We start from the raw sequence: 5,461 nt of genomic DNA on the forward strand, positions 1-5,461 counted from the left end.
CGGCCGGCGTGGGGACCGGGGCGCGGGGCACGGAGCATGGTGTCCGCGGGGAGGAGGGCCCCCGAGTGGCAGGCGCCCAGCCCGAGGTCACCCAATCCCACCCCGCGCGGCTGTCGGGGTCACACAGACCCGCCCTGGCAGTCAGAGCCCCCCAAGTCATAAAGACCTGAAGGTCACACACCTGGGACCCGCCCTTGCAGGATAAGCGGACCATCCAGGTCAGGCTCCGCCCGCTTAACATCCAGTGTTCCTCGGGAAGACGACCCCAGCCCTCCAGGAGCTGTGCCGTGTTCCCTGGGTCACTCGTGGGGCCTGAGGTGAGTCCCCGGGGGTTCCGAGCACCAGCCAGCATCCCGGCCATCCTGATGTCCAGCCTCTCTGGTCCAGCATCTTTGTAGAGGGAGGGGTGAATAGGAAAGATCCACCTACCCCATCTGTGCCTTCCTTCTGGTAACGTTCCAAAATCTAGATGTCATCTGTATTTGGTTTAAACATCTTTATTTTGCATTTAACTTCCCGAGATAACCCAAAAGCGAGGCTCTGTGCCCATTCTGTGGGGGAGGGGGGTCCCGGGGGAGGCGCCAGTGCCTTTCCAGTCTCCAGCCATCCCACTTGCAGACTGGCTCAGGGCTATGGTAAATAATGATTAAAAGCGCCGCACCGCCCCCCATGCTTTACCTCAGCTGTTTCAGAACCTGGGCACAGAGATGTGGGGTGACCCAAAGTGAACCAGGCCACTGGCCACAACGACGTGTTAGCGTTTATTGCTCAGGCAGTGCTACGTTATATCACACAAACATATGCCGACAGACAGGACCGCTGCTGCTGCTGCTGCTGCTAAGTCGCTTCAGTCGTGTCCGTGTCCGACTCTGCAGCTTTAAACCCCACTTGTGTGAATGTTCCGAGCTCTCTCTGAAGGGAGAAGTGCCTGTGTCCAGCCCCCAGGCGCTCACTCCAGCTATCAGGCTCCCAACTTTCTGGCCCCCTAGAGACATCCGTGTCACCCACGCTATCCCTGTGGCTCTCACCCGGCCTGAGGAACTGGGAAGGGGAGGTGGCCCCCACGGGCTGCATGTGGGTGGGGTCTGCTTGTGTGCAGACAGCCCCTCAGTGCTCCTGTGCTTGTTTGGGGACTTGACCAAGGCCTGTGTCTGCCCGGTCTGCCTGGGACACAAGGCACGGGGATGCGGCCTGTCCATCTTCAGGGCTGTGGACAGTGGCCCATGCGGGGAACACTGAGCTGCCGCAGTGGTCAGGGTGGACTTCCGTGTGGTTGACAAGAGGCTTCAGGACAAGAGCACCCTGACCACCACTGAGCTGGGTCTCTACTGGCTGCACAGGACAGCCCAACATGGACCAGGGCCCTTCCGGAAGAACTGGGTTTAAGTGTAAAAAGAGGTCAGAGACACAGGCCCGTGGGTTTCTCATGGGGACACCGCGGGTTGAGTGGGGGCTGCCCACGTCTGCAGCTCTGAAGGTGCAGCCCCGTGGGCTCTGCGGGCAGGCAGGAAGCAGCTCTGCCCCCTCGGGGGGAAATCGAGGCTTGGCAGGCTGCCCCCCTCGCCTAGAGGATAGGAAGCGCGGAGACGGGTAAGGCCCACGCAGGGCGGGGCACACAGCAGGTGCAAAGCAAAGCAGGGCAGGGAGGGCAAGCACAGTGCAGCGAGCACACCAGCAGCCTGGAGCCCAGGGCTGCCCAGGGGTCAGCACTGGCAGGGTTCGGCTCTGGCCCGGCCCTTCCTCACCAGGGGCCCCGTGCCGCGGCTCCTGTGGTCAGGCCACCTCGGCAGCAGTGAACTGAACCCCCCTCAGTAAGCACAAAGCAGTCAACGTTTGCCTATTTCAAACTTAAACCACAGAAACGAGAAGACTCCACCTTGAACCCGGCCCCGCAGGAAGGCGAGGGGTGGGTGGGGCTGCAGCTCGGAGGCAGTAGCATCAGGCCACCCTGCCTCGCGGCCCGGGCAGTCACTGGGCCATCTGCACCACAACGGCTCTCCACGCTTTCTCCTTGTCGAACTCCTTCAGGGAGCTTCTGGGCACCTGCAACTGAGACAGGACAGCGTATTTGTCTGGGGCCGCCCAGCTCCGTGCAGGAAGCAGGGGCGGCCCCTCGCCCCTCGCCGGCCCCTCCACTCTCCCAGACGTCCCCCACCTGAGTTCTCTGCAGGGGCTGGGCTGGTACCCACACCTGCCTGAGGCCTCTCCCTGCGCACCCACATCCTGCACCCGGCAGAGCAGCCTCGGCACACAGTAGGTGCTCAGTAAGTGCTGCGGACGGGCAATGATACTTTCCAGGGCGCAGCGGTAAGTCCCGCCAGCTCTTCCTGGGGGAGGAGACAGATGCCCCCACCACCTCGAGGCTGGACTTGGCCCTGGAGGCTGTGAAGGCAGCTCCAGGGCCGTGACCCCTGGGAGGGAGGGCATCTGAAGCAGCCAGTGGTCACCAGACAGGGCGGACGGCTGCCCAGATCAGCCCTCCTGAGCCCCAGAACTGGCAGTTCTGGAACCACCTGGGAGGACCCACTGGCTTGACACTGCACCTTGACGTCCTGATATGGAACCAGGTGGACCTCACGTGGGACCCGGGACACAGTCGTCCCTGTGAGAGACTGACCACAGCCACGTGAAAAGGTCAACCAAACGATACCACCCGAGGAGCACCCAGGGGATGAAGATGGGGGGCTGGCGGCGCTGGGCATGTCCAGGAGATGCTGTGCAGAGCGCAGGGCAGCCCCCACTCGACTTGTGTGTCCCCATGAGAAACCCACGGGCCTGTGTTTCTGACCTCTTTTTACACTTAAACCCAGTTTTTCTGGAAGGGCCCTGGTCCCTGCTGGGCTGTGCTGCACAGCCAGTAAGCAGGGTGGGCCCAGGTGGCAGCCGGGCAGGAGGCGTGTCTGGTCCACCCAGAGTGGCCTCCCCAGGTGCCCAGAGCATGATGCCACCTGGGGGACAGTGGCCGGGTGTGCCCAGCAAAAGCTGCAGCAGACAGCACCCAGGGAGGAGTGTTCATGTGTGGGGAAGAGGGGCGGGGCCCAGGTGGAGCGCAGCGGCTGTGAGCCTGGCGGAAGGGCCACTGGGAGTCTCCAGAGCCCCCGCCTTGGGCCCTGGATGCACATCTGCCGGGGACGGGGCGGGCTCCCCTTCCTGTCCGGCTGCTGGAGGGAGAGCCCTGTGATCCCTGAAGATGTTTGCCAAGTTCTCAGCTCATTTACAAGAGTAAAACTGGAAGCATTCACTCCATAGTATCTTTTCAGAAACGGATTTGTGTTTGCCTGGCTGGCTTAAAAAGTGTATAAACGTATTATTGCACCTTTTCAAGATTTTTCTTTGTTTTAAAGAGAAAGTGACCCAACAGGTCCTGAAAGAAGTCAGCCTGGGTGGCATCGCTTTGCCCAGGGTCCCGGGAGGGCAGGCCACCCCCTCCCCTCCCCTCCAGACGGGCTCAGAGGCCCCTCACCTCCCCGGCCGCCGGGCGCTCCTGCGGGCTGGGCGGTGCGCCCACGGTGTCCCAGGACGTGCCCGCCTTGAAGCGCACGCACTGGATGATGGTGGCCGTGTTGAGGCCCGCCTGCAGCAGCAGCTCCAGCATCAGCAGCAGCAGCAGCGCATCATAGGATTGCTGGGGGCAAGAGGTGAGCAGGAGACCGGGGCAGAGGGCGGGCGGGATGGCAGGCCGCACGCCCTGCTCCTCAGCTGCCCCCCACCCACTGCGTGGCCCCTCAGCTGGGAGGCTCCCGGAGCAGAGACCCCGAGGCCCGCGGTGGAGGGTTTCAGCTTCCCGTTCCTCGGGGGCCCTACTGTGTCCCCAGTGAGGGCAGTGATCACTGTCTCAGTGAGCCAGAGCTGAGGAGCTCAGTTGTGGTCTGAGCTCTGTCATCCTGGACTTAATGGAAGACCTGCACAAACATGACCCACAGGCAGCTGGGCCCCCGATGGTGCTGCCCGGCTCGTCTTCCAGGCCCCCCAGCAGGTCCAGAAAGGAGCCGCTGAAACCATCTGTGGCCTCCCGGAGAGTGCCCAGTGAGGCAAAGGCAAGTTCTGTGTGAGACGCCAGTGGAAGCCCAGAGCTGGAGGACAAACAGGGACACGGGCTTCAAAGAAAGACCGGCAGACCAGCTCCAGCAGAAGCTGGGGGGCCTGTACTGACTACTGGGAGATGGCGTCTGCCCGGGACCACAGGAGTGGGGGGCACGCCTTGGAGAAGGGGCTGCCACCAATACGGAGGGAGCCCCAGGGTCTGTAAAGACACCCACAGACCACTGGCTCCCTCCTCACACTGCAGGGTGACCTTCTAGCCTCAGAAACGCAAAGCAACCAAACATTAAGACAAAGAAAAAATACTCAACATCTCTTGTTAACCTGCACACTTAGGAGTGAGTCCAGCTTTTTTAAGAATGCAACACTGTGTTTTCTTGAGTCAGGCAGGGCGATTCTAAAATTCACACAGGAACCTGCTGGTAGTCCAGTGGTTAACAGTCTGCCTCCCAATGCAGAGGACGTGGGATTGATCCCTGCATGGGGAGCTAAGATCCCACCTGCCGCAGGGCAACTCAGCCCAAGTGCCACAACCACTGAGTCTGCACTTGAGAGCCCGCATGCCCCAACGAGACAGAGACGCACGGGCTGCAAGGAAGGATCCCACACGCTGTACCGAGACCTGACGCCGTTCAAAATGAATAAATGCTTCTTAAAAATCTAAAAGATAAAGTTCATATAAAAGAACAAACCATGACAGAAGCGAGGAAGCCCTGAAATGCAGGGCAGTCAGCATCAAGCCAGCAAGGTCCTGACGCCCTGGTGCCAACCTCTGGGGTGGGCAGAGTGGCACAGATTGGCTGCGAGAGGACAGTCAGGGCAGAAAGAGACCCAGACAGACAGAAGCGCAGAGTCTCAGACGACTGAGAAGAAGAGGGGCTTTTAAAAGGGGCTGAACCTTTTATTCACGGACAAGCCAGTCGAGCAAAGTCCGACTGGGCCCACTCCTGGCGCCAAGCTCCAGGTTAGACTCCAGCAGAAGCACGAGAGTGAGCATTCCCAATTGTGACTCAAAATCCAGAAGCGACGGAGGAGAGCATGGACAGATTTAACCGTGTAAAACCCCAACAAAACTTCCACACGAGACAGATCACAGCAAGCAGAATGAACAGCTGCCTAGCTGAGGCCGCTGTTGGCATCTTCCGTGTCTGACAGCGGGCTGGGCTTCCTGTGTTGACAGCGTCAGCAAAGCCCGCAGGAAATGGGCAGGAGACACAGGCGGAGCTGTAGGAGGAAGACAGTGCCTAGGACAGAGGAAAGGGTCTCAGCGACCCGCATTCACACGCGTGCTTCGGCCCCCCGAGGCTCCAGCTCTCAGCCGTGTCACAGGCGCCGGGGGATACGCCTCCCGGGCTGCGGGGGACGGGTGCTCTCATACCGCTGGTGGAGGGAAAACAGGAGCCTCCCAGGGGGTTTGCCA

General features: G+C 60.9%; 1 long non-coding RNA gene across 1 annotated transcript; it reads right to left on the reverse strand.

Annotated features, from left to right (window-relative positions):
- Window positions 1-481: 481 nt before the first annotated feature.
- On the reverse strand, window positions 482-3,648 carry LOC104995225. The gene is made up of 2 exons (XR_826059.1): window positions 3,464-3,648; window positions 482-2,049 (listed from the first exon to the last, which is right to left on the reverse strand). It is a non-coding gene; the product is annotated as an uncharacterized LOC104995225 (long non-coding RNA).
- Between the last annotated feature and the right edge of the window lie 1,813 nt (window positions 3,649-5,461).

The sequence above is a fragment of the Bison bison genome, unplaced genomic scaffold (assembly GCF_000754665.1).
Source record: "Bison bison bison isolate TAMUID 2011002044 unplaced genomic scaffold, Bison_UMD1.0 scf7180017460570, whole genome shotgun sequence".
In the NCBI taxonomy this organism is placed as follows: Eukaryota; Metazoa; Chordata; class Mammalia; order Artiodactyla; family Bovidae; genus Bison; species Bison bison.